Source organism: Zalophus californianus, chromosome 15 (assembly GCF_009762305.2).
Source record: "Zalophus californianus isolate mZalCal1 chromosome 15, mZalCal1.pri.v2, whole genome shotgun sequence".
Lineage (NCBI taxonomy): Eukaryota > Metazoa > Chordata > Mammalia > Carnivora > Otariidae > Zalophus > Zalophus californianus.
Genome location: NC_045609.1, coordinates 34,658,350 through 34,674,822, shown reverse-complemented (window position 1 = coordinate 34,674,822; position 16,473 = coordinate 34,658,350). Strand labels below are relative to the sequence as shown.

General features: G+C 39.2%; 1 protein-coding gene across 2 annotated transcripts in view; it reads right to left on the bottom strand.

The window, feature by feature from the left end:
• Window positions 1-16,473, bottom strand: part of VCL (vinculin) — a 110,805-nt gene that overhangs the window by 77,782 nt on the left and 16,550 nt on the right. The gene's annotated exons all lie outside the window — the stretch shown is intronic.

Here is a 16,473-nt window from a genome sequence, read left to right as displayed (position 1 = left end):
TCGTTAAGTGTCTGCCTTCGGCTCAGGTCATGATCCCAGGGTCCTGGGATCGAGCCCCGCATCGGGCTCCCTGCTCAGCGGGAAGCCTGCTTCTCCCTCTCCCACTCCCCCTGCTTGTGTTCCCTCTCTCGCTGTGTCTCTCTCTGTCAAATAAATAAAATCTTTAAAAAAAAAAAAAAAACTAAAACAATCATGAGTACACCCAACAAAACCATTAAAACATTTTTGCAAATAGTCAATATTCTGACCCTGGTGGAGGACATTACTAAAGAATGAATTTTCTTTAATTATTTTATGTCTCTTTTTTAAGGGTAGGGGTAGGTGGGAAAAGAAATATAGATAATAAAAATATATTCAAAGGCGGGCACCTGGGTAGATCAGTCAGTTAAGCATCTGCCTTCGGCTCAGGTCATGATCTTGGGGTCCTGGAATTGAGCCCCAAGTAGGACTCCCTGCTCAGCGGGGAGGCTGCTTGTCCCTCTCCCTGTGCCCCTCCCCTTCTCTCAAATAAATAAATAAAATCTTAAAGAAAAAAAGTTCAAGGCCACTTATCCAGAAGCTATTTTTAAGTATTTAAGTGACAGGCTACTAAATTTGATTCACTATTCTAAGCTGCATTCATACTTGTAGTGATAATATCCACAATCACTGCAAGCTTCATACACTCAGTCCAGAATTAAGTTAGGTACCATGAATAAATGATCCTATTTTTAAGGCACAACACATAAAGCATGACTATGTAGAATGAATGCCGTTTCATTTGAGGAATTGATTTTTAGCAATGCTGTCCAATATGAACTTTCCTTTATGACAGAAATGTCTTACCCAATACAGTAGCCATTAGCCACAGGTGGCTGTTGAGCTCTTGAAATACGCCTAGTGCACCTGAAGAACTGAGTTATCACTTTTTATTTGATTTTAATTAATCTTAATTTTTTAAATTAAGATTTCTCTTTTATAGCATTTTAGGTTTGTAACAAAATTGAGGGGAAGGTGCAGAGATTTCCCAAACATTCCCTGCTCCATACAACGACAGCCTCCCCCGTTAACATGCCCCCTGGAGAAGTACATCTGTCACTACCAATAAACCTACCATTGACTACATCATAATCACCCAAAACTCATAGTTTACATGACAGTTTGTTTGGTATGGTACATCCTATGGGTTTGACAAATCCACAAGGACATGTATCCATCATTATGGTATCATATAATTATACATAATATAATTATATATGTAGCACATTATATATAATTATATATATATATATATATATATATATATATATATATAGTGCATATAATAATATAATGCACTAAAAATCCTTGGGCTCTGGCTATTCATCCCTCCCAGCCCCCAAATCCCTAGCAACCACTGATCTTTTTCACTGTCTCCACAGTTTCACCTTTTCCGGAATGTCATAGTCAGAATCATCCAGTACGTAGACTTTACAGATTGGCCTCTTTCAATTAATTTTAATTTTAATTTTTTAATTAAATTTTAATTTTTAATTTAACTTAATTTTTAAATTTTAATTAATTTAATTTTTTAATTTTAATTTTTAAATTGTTAAATTTCATTTTAATTTTAATTTCCACGTGTGGCTTGTGGCTACTCTACTGCACAACTCAGGTCTGTGGGACTTTCACTGTCTTCTAAAACTGGCCTTCTCACCTCCAGACTTCCTTCTTCTAATTCACTCTTCACACAGCTGCTAGATTAACTTTCATTTTTGCCTCTACTAGTGGTCTCTTCACAGAAGAAAGAAGAAAACAGGCAATGGCTGGGATGTGTTTGAGCTCATGGCTGACTAGACAAGAAAAACAGGCTGGTTGCGCCTCAGCAAAAGAAATGAGGCTACAAAGGAAAGCTCCAGTCACCCTGGGAAGGGCTTTGTATGCCAAGCAAAGGCAGAGAATCATGTAACTTAACCTGCCTATTTATTCAAAGGTTGTCATCCTCTGTTCTAGATCTTTCCAAGTCAGTGTTCTATCACTGAAGGATCAACTCAAGAAATTCCAAAGAAGCCAGTTCCTAAAGATATGTAGGACCAGAAAGGCATCTTCTATTTGAGATCAACTGGCAAAGTCTATCTAGGACAGCCAAGCCAAAGCTTGACATTTTTAAGCCATCAAACAGGAAATGACGGGAAATGCACTTTCCTCCTTCTTCCCCACACTATCTAAACAGAAACAGCTTTTTTAGCACGCATCTTTTCCAAATAAAAAGAGTAGAACAATTAAGAAGGGGATTAATTCACAAAACCTTCTTTGTTAACTAGCAGGAATCTTCAAGGCTTACGGAAAAACATACTCCTAGATGTCAGCCTTAGAACGGGGAGGTTTATGATTCGTAATACAGGCTACGCTTTGCAAACAAGCAGGTCAGTAATAATCTTTTTTTTTTTTAAAGATTTTATATATTTATTTTAGACATAGAGAGTGAGAGAGACAGAGCAGAAGCCAGGGGGAGGAAGAGAGGGAGACAGACAAGCAGACTCCATGCTGAGCACAGAGCCCAGCCCAAGGCTCGATCCCACGACCCGAGATCACGACCCGAGATCACGACCCAGAGATCATGACCCTGAGAACTCAACCACAGCTGAAATCAGGAGTCCGAGGCCTAACCGACTGAGCCAGGCAGGCTCCCCTGGTCAGTAATAATCTTAACAAATGCTTCTCAAACCTGTGCAGCACCAGTCACCAAAACACTTGACTAGTTAAGACAAATGTTTTTGCTACATACATGTTAAGAACATATGCAAAGGAATTTGGTGACTCAGTTTTCAGTTCCAGCTTAATAATGGTCTTGTGACCTCAAAGAAATCATATAATTACTCAAATATTTCTTCCAAGCTATGTGATCTCTTTGGGTATCTCCTTACTTGTCTACTGTAGGTTGGCCAAACTCCCTTTTAATTCTCTGATAAAGAAAATTTACCTTAATCTTTTCTACCTAAGTCCTCATTTATGACCTCAAGTTCTTTTTAGGAACAAGGCAAGATATGAAACGATTAACAAATGCAAAATTTAAAAGCTCTCACTTCCCGTATATTTTATCTATACATTTTGTGATTGTGAGATTAAAGTAGATGCCTGATTTTTTAACCTTAAATCTTACTCCCTCTGGAAAAAAGACCCATAGTTAAAGGGTTAAAAAGGAAAAAAAAGACAGAGAAAAGAATGACAAATAGTCTTAGTTATAGTCTAAGTTCTGAGCAGGCTTTTTCCAGATCAGCATTTAAAAACAGCCCTTTCAAAGTAACTTTATAGTAAATATATTTTATTACTTCCAAGCTTTATTCCATTGCTGAAATTCAGATTTGTTGGTTCTATTCACTGCTAAAACTATTTCTCTTTTATTTTTTTCTTCAGAGAATTGCCTCTAACTCTTGAGGCCCAATTCCGCTCAATTCAATAAACAGGCAGTAAGTGCCAACTATGTGTCCAGTAGGTGGTGGGAAGAGAATGAGATAAGAAATAAAGCATCCTTAGACAGATAAACTGAAATAATGGTAGTGAATGAGTATGAGGCCTGGGGGCATTTTTTAGGGGGCTTGGCAGGAAGCCCTGTTTCTTAAGAGCCCTCACTTTGTTCAGTAGTTAATTTAAATATCTTTTGTTCAATATGTGACTTTAGTTCAAAATTCCATGTGAGAGGCCTTTTGTCTTCTACTGTTGTTATTATTACTCCTTTTATCACAATCTACTCAGTTTGGTTCAGTAATGTAGAGAGATTTGGTTTCTTTCCAGCAAAAAAAAAAAAAAAAAAAAAAAAGCTTGGCTGGTTCAAGTCATTACCCAGACTAAAAAATATGTTAATGTAGATGTCTCCCTTCGCTAAACTAAGAAAACAGGAAGACAAAACACATCAGGGAGGACTTGTGTTACAGATTTGTACAGCAGAAGTGTATAGAACATAGGACACCTATAGAACATTACACTTGAAGAATGCAGGGAGATGGTAATCAACATAAGTTGGACAAGAAGATGCAAATGATGAAAATGCAAGCCTAAAGTACAATTAAAGTTACAGTAGGCCAGCTATGGAGCCAATCGATAGGAACCAACTGATTGTGACCTGACAAGGGAATGTGCACCCATCTACCTGTACTTAGTTTGGCTCAAATCACTGTTTCTACAGTGTATTAGGCTGATCAATCCATTATACTGAACGGCCATTGATATGCAGCTGTGTCCAGTACCACATCTGGGTCATACAAGAATGATAATAATGTATGTGCCCACCATCAGCAACATTTTTGGTTATTTTCCTGCAGTGGTGATGGACTTGTGATCCATCCACCCCCACGGTACCTTCTGCATCATTCACAGATGATTTACTAGAGTCAGGTATTTAAAAAGCCATATATCCAGAAAAACTAGGACTCTCTAACGTACACTGATTTCCGACTCACTCATTTAATCAAGAACTTACTGAGTACTTCCTATGTGGTAGGCACTGTGTACAACACTGTGTGTGATAGCAATACAAAAATCAGTGAGACTCAGTCCTTGCCCTTCACAGAAAGACAAATGTTTAAACAAATCACTGTAACACAGTGTAATGCATGCTCTAACAGAGTTCCATCCAAGCTTCAGCTCTGCGTCAATGAGGCAGGAGAGGTTTCACAGAGAAAAAGAAACTCTAGAAAGGCTGGTAAGAGTTATCCAAGAGTAATGGGATTTGGGGAAGAAAGGATAGCTTCCCGGTAGTGGGGCAGCATATGTAAAGGTATGGCTGGTTCAGGGAACACAGATCCACCGGGAGGAGGTATAGAGAGGAGAGGAGCTGGAGAGGCAGAAAGGAACATTAGGGAGGGCCTCGTATGCAGCGGGCTTAGGCTTTATTCTCTAAGCAACGGGAAATTATTTAATGGTTCTAAGCAAAAGACATTATTAGGTTTGCACTTCAATAAGAAAAATACAGCAGCAAAAATGGATCAAAGATTTAAAAAACTACAATGACAAGTTCATGTGTTAGTTCATTTATTTAACCGAGTATTTATATAACATACGATGTGCCAGGTATTATAAACAGTAATGAAGAAAATACATGTGGCCCCTGACCTCACAGAGCTTAGAGTCTTCGTGAAAGATAAATTACAGATGAGCTGAAGCACCAGCGCTATGGATGGATATGAGGGGCAGACTTAAGAGGTGCATCTACAAGACACTCCATGTGGAGGGTAAGGGAGAAATCTAGAATGACTCCCAGCCTCCTGACTCAATGGACTTGGGAGTAGAGGTAATATAGGAAGGGCAAACCAGATCTGAGAGGGAAACTCATTACTACCCATGGGGTGTTTAGATGGAGATAAGCAAATATTCCACAAGCGACTGAAGAGATGGTTCCTCGGTTTACTTGCCTGGCCTGAAGAAACATTGTAGCTGGTGGAAGAGCAAGTTGGTGAAAAGAGCTGAGAAGGAAATGTCTGAGAGCAGCATCTGGGGAATGGCAGAACGATGCCACGAAAGCCGAAGGAATCGAGTTTCAAGGATGTGAGAGAACAGTCATTAGTGTCAACTGCCAGAGTTAATGGTTTCTAGTATAATCACAGACTTGTGCAACCATCACCACAATCAATTTTTGAACATTTTCATCACCCCATAAAGAAACCCATTAGCAGTCACTCCTTTCATTTATCCCCAACCCTTCTCCAACCCCATCTAGCCATAGGCAATCAGTAATTTACCTTCTGTCTCTACAGATTTGCCTGTATTCAATACCAATGGAACCACACAATATATGACCTTTAGTGACTGGCTTCTTTCATGTTGGAGTATATATCAGCACTTCATTGCTTTTTATTGACAAATAATTGCTTTTTATTGACAAATGTGGTTACACCACAACTTGTTTATCATTCATCAATAAGTGGACATTTGGATTATTTCCACTTTTTTGGCTCTTATGAATAATGCTGCTATGAACATTAGTGTACATGTTTTTGTGTGGATGTTTGTTTTCATTCCTCTGGGGTATATATCTAAGGATAGAATTGCTGGATCACATGGTAACTCTGTTTAAACTCTTGAGGAACTGTCAGAATGTCTTCCAAAGAAGCAGTACCATTGAACATTCCCACCAGCAACAGCAATATATGAGGGTTCTAATTTCTCCACATCCTCAGCAACATTATTATCTTTTTTATCACAGCCAACCTAGTGCAGTGGTGTCTCTTTGTGGTTTTGATTTGAATATCCCTGATGGCTAATGATGCTGAACATCTTTCTATGTGCCTACTAACCATTTGTATACCTTCTTCAGAGAAATGTCTATTCAGATCCTTTACCCATACTTTAATTATAATTTTAGTTCTGTCTTTTGCAAATACTTTCTCCCAGTCTGTGAGTTGTCTTCACTTTCCTGATGGTGTCCTTTGTAGCACAAAAAATTTTAATTTTGATGAAATTCAATGTATCTATTTTTTTCTTTTGTGGCTTGTGCTTTTAGTATAGTATCTAAGAAGGCTTCGCATAACCAAGGTCATGAAGATCTACCCCTATATTTTATTCTAAGAATGTTCTAGTTTTAGCTCTTACATTTTAGGTCCATAGTCCATTTGAAGTTTATTTTTGTGTATGCTGTAAGGAAAGGGTTACTACTTTGTTTAAATAGGAGAATGTTGACAGGCTGAAGGAAAGGAAGCAGGAAACAAGACACTGATTATGAAGCAAGGTCTCCGAAGAGGCAGGGAAAGAACCTGAAGAACAAGTAGAGGGACTAACATTTACCAGGACGAAATCATCTCTTCCTTGGAGACGAGAGGAACGGTGAGGTAATGAATACAACAGAGATATTAACTGTAACTGTGGGGTCTATGAGCTATATCTTCTTAGGAATTTACAAAACGTTAGTTTAAGGATCTAAGATAACCTTCAGTCAGGAAATGTTTAATTTTATGTAATCCACCACTTTCCAAATTATTTCTTAATACCTACTAAACTATGATGAAATTAGGATTTGTAGGATACACTTAGGGAACAAGTGATCTAGGCCACGAGTTACAAACCAGTGGCCTTTGTGCAGAATTTGGATGAAGGGTAATTTTTGTTTTGGCCACATTTTTCTTGAAATCAAGAAATTTCATAAAGATACAAATTTCTGACATCTCTTGAAATATCAAAAGATTTGGCCACATCAGATCTGCATTTCAGCAAAGAAACAATTTGCTAGAACCCAAATGTCCCATACAGGAAATATACTCTCTGCACCACTCCCTATAATCTTAACATCCACACCATTTCACTCATTTATGTCACTTCCTGGTCCCTGTGGGTATCTGGGTTTATCATTTCTGCACTAGGCAACCCTCTCAGTGTCTATACAGAGTGAAAATTCCTGAAGCCACTCTTAGAGATTCCTTGTCCAAGTCCTCTAAATATTTTGTTATAAAAGTGCTCTTCTTCTGAGAGCTATGAGAGAAAGACCAAGAAAAGTATTTATGTCAGGAATGACAAAATGGCAGTGTATGGGCCAGGTGCAATCTACAGTCCTATTTTGTTTGACTTGCACAGTATTTTTTTAAATGGAAAATTTCACATTAAAAAGAAATACAGATTTCTAGATTTTATTGGATATCAGGAAGATCTGGTAACACTAGGCTCTGTTTCCATATGGCATCAATAAGCTGGAGATTGTAGCAGTTGTTTTCAATCAGGTCCTACATGTTTCAGTTTACCACAGTCCCTACCACTCCCCAATGTCCTCTAACTGGTCTGATTCACACATTTACCTATTTAGCCGTGGAGGCATTCTGAGTTTGTGCTACTTGATTTAACAAAAACATTCAGTTCTTAATTAGCACAGTGCACAAGGCAAGATTCCCAACATCATGAGTGTCATGGGAAATTCTACTTATGCCTCAGCTATCTCACTGATGAAATATCCCACTCTCCCCCCAAATACATATCCACATCAAAAAAAAAAAAAAAATGACTGGGAGGAAACAACATGGAAAGTAGAATTTCACGTGATCTTTATTTTCTGCTGAATCTTTTTCTGTACTTTCCAGATTTTTCAAAATAGACTATGGGGGCGCCTGGGTGGCACAGTCAGTTGAGCAGCTGACTCTTGGTTTTGGATCGGGTCATGATCTTGGGGTCGTGAGACTGAGCCCAGAGTCTTCTCTCTCCTTCTCCCTCTGCCCCTTCCACTCCTGCTTGCTTTCTCTCCCTCTCTAAAATAAATAAATCTTTAAACAAATGACTATGTGGGGCGCCTCAGTAGCTCAGTCGTTAAGTGTCTGCCTTTGGGTCAGGTCATGGTCCCAGGGTCCTGGGCTCGAGCCCTGCGTCAGGCTCCCTGCTCGGTGGGGAGTCTGCTTCTCCCTCTCCCTCTGCCTCTCGCTCTGCTTGTACTCTCTATCCCTTTTGCTCTCAAATAAATAAAATTTAAAAATAAAATAAAAATACATCAAATCATCATGTTGTACACCCAAAACTAAAACAATATTACGTCACTTATATCTCAATAAAACTGGGGAGAAAAGAAACATGAAAAAATTTTAAACTTCTTTTAGTAAAAGAAATACAAATTTATTGTTTTTCTTTAAGATCTTATTTATTTGGGGTGCCTGGGTGGCTCAGTCGTTAAGCGTCTGCCTTCGGCTCAGGTCATGATCCCAGGATCCTGGGATTGAGCCCCTGCATCGGGCTCCCTGCTCCGCGGGAAGCCTGCTTCTCCCTCTCCCACTCTCCCTGCTTGTGTTCCTGCTCTCACTATCTCTTTCAAATAAATAAATAAAATCTTTAAAAAAATGACTATGCATTGCCTCATAATCAGAAAAATATAAACTAAATGTCTAAAATGGGTCAACAATATTCTTGGTAAGTAATAATCTATAAAGTAATGAGAAATCACCAGTGCCTAAAAGGTTCAAATTTTGACCAACTGCCAAAAACAGAATTTAAATGTGCATCAATGATAACACAATCACATGAGATAAACAGTAGATGAACCACGTCTGTGGCAAGTTCTAGTGTCAAGCAAGCTCATTTGCTGCATACTTTTCCATAGAACTAGTGTTAAGTTGCCTTGGCAGCAGCTGTTTATTGTAACCCAGTATAAGACTGACTGTATCAATTAAGGCTAGATAAATGTTAGCACATCAGCCTGCTCACCAGATTCCTGTTTATGAAGATGCTGTGGGCAGGCTTCCAATTTGCAAATACTATACTTCATTCTCTCCCTCAACTCAGGATTCTTCTGTACACTTCACAATTACTTACACTTGTGCTCTGGATGGCCACTAATTTAATGATAAAGCATGTCATCAGCACAGGGAACTTCTCCCCACCACCCAGTTTCTCCCGAGCCCTCTCAAGTAAACACAAAATATGCTCCTTCCATGTCACAGAAAATTTCAGAGTAAAAAGAATTTGGGGGGGGGGGGTGCCCGGCTGGCTAAGTTGGTTAAGTGTCTGCCTTAAGCTCAGGTCATGATCCCAGGGTCCTGGGATAGAGCCCCGTGTTGGGATCTCTACCAGCGGGAAGTCTGCTTCTCCCTCTCCCTCTGTATTCTTTCTCTCTCTCTCTCAAACAAATAAATAAAATCTTAAAAAAAAAAAAAAGAATTTGGCAACCTAATCCAAAAGCATCACATCAGAAAGGACGCTCAGAGAGGTAATTTCTCTAAGAAAGTTGCAGGACTTAAATGTGAATCCAAGCCTCTTGGCTCCATTTCCCGTGTTTTTAGGTACACTGCCTAACTTGCAAGCAAGACATTAAGTGACAAATATTCCTACACTCATTTACAGCATACCAAATCCTACTTAAAGTGATTTCTATTTTGTTTTGAAACATACAGAAGCAAATAATACATCACATAAAGTTTCATGGGAAAATAAAAGGACTGTTTTTCATTCAGTTTTTCTAATTTTTTTTCAATATTTTACTTATTTATTAGACAGAGAATACAAGCAGGGGGAGCCGCAGAGAGAGGGGGAGAAGCAGGATCCCCACTAAGCAGGGAGACTGATGTGGGGCTCGATCCCAGGACCCTGGGATCATGATCCAAGCCAAAGGCAGATGCTCAACCGACTGAGCCACCCAAGCACCCCTTTAATTTTTTTCGTTATTAAAAAGATTACTTAAACCGGAACTCAGTAGTAATCACACTAGTCATAATTAAATAACTATCACATATTCATAAATACTGGTGGGGAGGAAAAGATCATCGCATGATCTGGATATAATCTTCAAAAGATGCTTCATGTAAAGAACAAATTCCATTGGGGTCAGGTCTGGATTGTTCTTCCCTCATAGCCATGATACACAGTGACTCGCAAAGTGCTCAAAAAACAGTGCGAACTAGGGACGCCTGGGTAGCTCAATCCATTAAGTGACCAACTTTTGATTTCAGTTCAGGTCACAATCGTAGGGTTCTGGGATCCAGCCCTGTGGCTGGCTCTACGCTCAGCAGGGAGTCTGCTTGTCCCTTTCCCTCTCCCTCTGCACCCCCCATCCCCTCATGTGCAGGCATATGCAGTCTCTCTTGCACTCTCTCTCAAATAAATAAAATCTTTAAAAAAAAACAAAGACAAAAAAGTGCCAACAAAAACAAAACAAAAAATTAACATTTAATTCTACCATTTTCATATCAGCCCACTATACCCTTTACTCCATTCTAATTCCTTCTTTTTCTGCACATTAACTCAGAAGACCTTCATTCTTTTATTTTCATTCATTCTTCAATACACTTACAAACTAATCCTCTATTAAAGTGACTAGCTGGCTCCTTTAAAAAAAAAATCATGGATGAAATAACGAAAAAAAGAAAGCTATTGCCAAGGAAAATTAGGTCGACTCTACAACCTGTCCTATATGCCTTATACATGATTATAAGGAAATAATGCATAAGAATGTGCTCTGTACATCATCAAAGTGTTATCAAATATAGGCTGTCCAGGTGCTATAAATGTTTAGTCCTTCAAAGTATCTCAAAGGCCCCACCAGCATCAAAACAGTCTCCATCTTCTCCTTACTGCTCTCTAACCAAATCTGCTTTTCTCAAAGAAGTATTATTCCACAGAATTTAAAATATACTTTTTGTTTTTCTGCTTTAATAGCCAGAATTGCAAATGCATTCTTTCCTAATAGTTTTAGTTCACAAAATGCAGAATTTCAATAACAATGTAGCTTTTGCAGATTAAGTCTCGGTATGTAACCACCATTTGTAACTTTGTCCCTCCGGAAAAATAACTCCAAACCAATTTGTAGATGAATTTTCAAAATGCAACCCATTTTTATGTAGGGAAATCTGGGGACCTAATGGAAAGTAACACGGAGCTATGGGAAAAGTACTGGGGCTTTGGAATGAATCTCTCCTCCTGCTCTGCTATTATTAATACTGTGTCCTTGGGCAAGTAACTTAATCTCTTTGAGTCTCAGTCTCCTAACCATGTAAAACGGGGAAAAGCAAAATCTCTCTCGGGGGCTAAAGAATGTAATACATATGTAAATTACCTAATACATATGTATCTTCCAGCGCCTGGAAGATAACAGGTACTAAATAAATATTAGTCCCTTTTTCCCTCTGCCACTGTGGTATTCATTTATGACTTCTGTTTTCTCCTTTTTAAAAAATTGTGGGGTTTTTTTTAATTGAGTACATGCTATAAGTTAGGAGCTCTTTATTATCTCACTAAATCTTTATAACAACAACCCTATGAGGTAGGAACCATTACAATCTCATTTTACAGATGACAGAGGCACAGAAAGGTTCCTTGATTTGCCTAAAATTACTCAGATAATGGGGTTGACTTCAGCACACACATGCTCAAATTCTAAACCACTCTACTGTGTATGTGTGTGTTTTTTTAATGAGGGAGAGGGATGCAATGATGTGTAATGTTTCCTATTGTTATACTGCATGATTCTGTAACTCTGTAGAGCTATCAGACGGCAAGGACAAGAAAACCTTCAGGCTCACAACGGGCAAATATAAACCATCACGCTGCTGTCTAATCAACTCATACCCAATTGTTCTGGTTGCCCTTCCCAGAAGCTGGAAAGTTTCCACAGGCAGGACAGGTTAGATTCACTAGGGCTGCAGCTGCTTCAGCTCCGTAACTGTTATTTGCTTAGGAACGATCAACTGAGTCAACCTGACATCCATTAGTTTTTAAAATTGAACCAGGACTGACAAATAATGTAGCCTTTTACTTTTTTTTAAGATAGACTGATTGATTGATTGATTGATTGATTTAGAGAGTGCACATGAGCGGGGAGTGGGGTAGAGGGTCAGAGGAGCAGGGGCATAAATGGGCAGAGGGATAGGGAGAAAATCTCAGGCCGACTCTAGACTGAGCACAGAGCCTGATGCAGGGCTCAATCTCACAACCCTGAGATCACGACCTGAGCCGAAATCAAGAGTCAGACACCAAACCACCTGAGCCACCCAAGTACTTTTCACTTTTTTTTTTAATTACAGGTGTGGTCAAAATTTGAAATAGTAACCCAATGGCAAAAGTCTTTAAGTGTCTTTACTAATGTTGGGAGCCATCTTGCTTGCTAACTGGAGATCGTTCAGAGTCGCTTTTACAGTTTAGTAATTAAATTTGGCTCCAGGCTGTAATAGGCACCCTGACCCATTAAATTACGGCCCGAAGCAAAATTACTTTATCTCTCCACTCAAGCTATGAACACACTTCTTACCAACAGCCAAAACTGGAAGAATTCATGTGACAAGTGGTTAAGGCTACCGATTTAAAATGCCCATAGAGGGCGCCTGGGTGGCTCAATTGGTTAAGTGACTGCCTTCGCTCAGGTCATGATCCCAGGGTCCTGGGATCGAACCCCGCATCGGGCTCCCTGCTCAGAGGGAAGTCTGCTTCTCCCTCTCCCACTCCCCCCGCTTGTGTTCCCTCTCTCTCTGTCAATTAAATAAATAAAATCTTTAAAAAATAAAAAAATAAAATAAAATGCCCATAGATTAAGACTTGTTTAATGGTACCTACACTAAATAAACCCCCACCATTTTACCTTTAGGCTTTTGTTTTTCATGTTTTTACCTTTTCTTCTCAATGACTACAAACATAGTCAGTGTGACTACATATGGACTGAGCAAGACTCAATTCTAAACTCACTGAAAAGTGAAATAAGAACACAGACCAAACTAGCCGAGATGTACGGACAGAAAAAAACCACAACCATCCCCAGCAATAGTGTTTGTGCCTTTGGCAGATTGTATTTCATCACTGCTCCTTGTACAACGTGAACAGATTAGACACAGCCTCGATTTAATCAGAAGACTTTTACAGGAATAATAAGTTTATTTCCTTTCGTTTCACTTACTAATACAAAAATCAGTACTACAACCTACTTGCTGAATAGTTGCCACAGATAACTAAACCCTTTAGTCTAAAGTTCTGTCCTGAGAATTCTATGTGTAAGGCAATGTGCAGGTGACACAAAGATGCAGTTAGGGAATGTATGGCCTGGAAGAGCATCAACACTACATGAATGCCACCAGGGAGGTAGGACTTAGCACTACTGGGGGTAAGTGGACAGAGAGTACAACCAGTTGTTGAGATTAGGGCAGTCTTCAGTATTTGAGCTGAGCCTTAAAGCGTGGATATAATTTCTGGAGGGAAGAAGGTTGTCTTAGAAGGAAATGCAGTATATGCAAAGAAACAGAACTGAGAAGGACTTGAATTTGCTCGTGAAATGCCAAGGAGTCTCACTGGGCTAGTACAGGCTTTGAGGGAGGGGCACTATGGTGGGGTAGGACCACCAGTGGGCTCTGATTTTGGCTTTTCCGCTGTCAAAGGTACCTGCTTCAGATACTCTGTTGATCATGTCTGAGAATACATTTTCTTATTTTTAAAATGAGAGGTTTGAGGGCATCTGGCCAGCTCAGTCAGTAAAGCATGTGACTCTTGATCTTGGGGCCAGAAGTTCGAGCCCTATGTTGGCCATAGAGCTTACTTTAAAAAAAAAAAAGAGAGAGAGAGTTGGATTAGAACATCTCTGAGGTCTATTTCCAACTTTATAAATCTAAAACTCTGGGTCAGGGGCTGGCAAACTTTTTCTATAAAGGGCCAGATAGTAAATATTTTAGGCTTTGTGGACCATATGGTCTCTGTCACAACTTCTCAACACTGTTGTAGGGTGAAAGCAGTCATAGAAAATATGTAAATGAGTGGATAGGGCAGTTCCAATAAAGCCGTATTTATGTACATTGAAATTTTAATTTTATATAACTTCATGTAACATGAGATATTCTTTTGATTTTTTTTTCAAACATTCACAAATATAAACACTATTATACCACTCCTGGGTAGTCCACATTTTGGCCCACAGGCTGTAGTTTGCAGACTTCTCCACTCCCTAGAGAAATAAGAACAGAAAGGGGTTGGGGGTAGTAGCCCCTCAAGAGCTAGAATAAGGAGTTTAGATTAATTTAGAAGACAACTGGAGGAGGTACAAGCTTCTGAGCAAGGAAAGTGTTGAGATCAGAGCTGTACTTAGGTTTACTAAGTAAACTGGCAGTAATGGATGGGAGCGAGAGACTAGTAGGTAACTATCATGGGATACTATTAAAGCCTAATCTAGACTGGTAGCTTTGAGGAAGAAGAAGAAAAAAAAAGATATGGAAGGAAAGATCAACAGAACACTACTTGAAAAGAAAAGAAGAAGAGGAAAAGTTTTATCTGGCAAACATAATAAAAGGGATCAATTCCTGGACAAGAAGGGGGAAGATGGGGATTTTGCATTCCCATTCCTCAGTGCCATCAGTACATGACTACAGAAGACTAATTAAGGAATTTGCCTGTGTATGGAAACTTTAGAACAAACAGCCCAAGTTGGAGCTTCCGGTTCAAAGATAAAAGTTTTCTGGTATATTTCAAGTAAAATATAACATTCATATTTCCCTGTTAGAGATGCAATAGATATAGCAGTTTTAGAGATGATGTTTATTTATTTATGGCTCCTTGTTCTCCAGGGACTTTCAGCAGCCTTCTCAAATGAGGAAACAGTATTCATCTGGTGTATATAGATATATCGTTGCACTCAGAATTTTAAAATCACTCTGCTGACTGTGACTTGGAATTTATATCTATTTCTTCTCCCTCTGATGGAGAAAAAATTGCAGTGCTGCAAATACAACTGATTTAGCACCACACATCTCCCAAGTGCAAGTAATCCCATGGTATGAGAGTACTACATGCCTTCCAGAACTCAAATTTATAAGGTGGGTGAGGTTGGAGGGAAGAGAAGTTCAAACGCATGTGCACATAAGTAGCTCTAATTCATGACAGTATCTGATAAGAAACATAGGTAAGCCTTACAGAGAGATTAATTTCAACTGAGCAGCCTGGAAAGGACTTCATGGAGAAAGTGACATCAACATTGGGCCCGTTTTAACAAGAGAAGAAGGGTGATTCCAAGCATTGAGAACAGTGCAAACAGTAACAAGAAAAAGATATGGGAAAATACCGGATTTATCTTTCTTACTTCAAAAGTGATTTATGTTTATTGTCAGGGGGAAAACATGAATTATGGTAAGAAAAAAAGTGTGTAACCTGACATCCCACCACTCAATCCTACCACATTTTAGTGTATGCTTTTCCACATATAGGATAATACAAAATGGGATCATTCTAAATATATCCCCCTACTGTTTTTTGCCTAACGTCTTACCACAGATATCTGTCCATGCCAGCCTGGAATACATACTGGAGTGATTAAAAACCACTGGCATACCTGAGTTCAAGGTCAAGTATAGCCGTTTCCTTAGAGCTCTCACTACAACTTGATCTTTATCTGTTTTCTGCAAGATCTCTACAGGTAGATCTATGCTACTAGCCACTGTATTTTTCTTTCTTCCATATGAAATCAAAAAGGTATGGGTATAACTTATTTAATAAAATAATTAGTAATTTTAAAACCATTTTGTTTTACTCGTGCATTTCTGAAATTGAGAACACTGGAATCCAAGTGTAAATTAAGTAACAAAGAGGTTCTCTAGAATTTGCCCCCTCTTTCTCTATTTGCACTCCCCTAGTGCTTGAAGGCAGCCTTCACTATCTCTTGGATGGATGGCTCTCCAACAATGTGTGTTTCACTCCCTAATCTATCTTCCTCACCACTACCAGGATTATCTTTCCCAAACCCAAAACTGTCCATGTGATACCTCAATTTAAAATCCTTCCATTGCTGGGGCACCTGGATGGCTCAGTCAGTTTAGTGGCCGGCTCTTGATTTTGGCTCAAGTCATGATCTCAGGGTCGTGGGATTGGGCCCCCTGTCAGCCCTGCACCGGGCATGGAGCCTGCTTAAGATTCTCTCTCTCCCTCTCCCTCTGCCCCTCCTCCCCTTCCCTCTCAAATAAATAAATAAATAAAATCCTTCCACTGACTTATATCCAGTGTTTGGAATGGCCCCCTTCTAGAAATTACCCTATAAATATACTTGCACAGGCATAAAATGACCTAACTGTATCATTCATTGCCACAGTCAGAAAT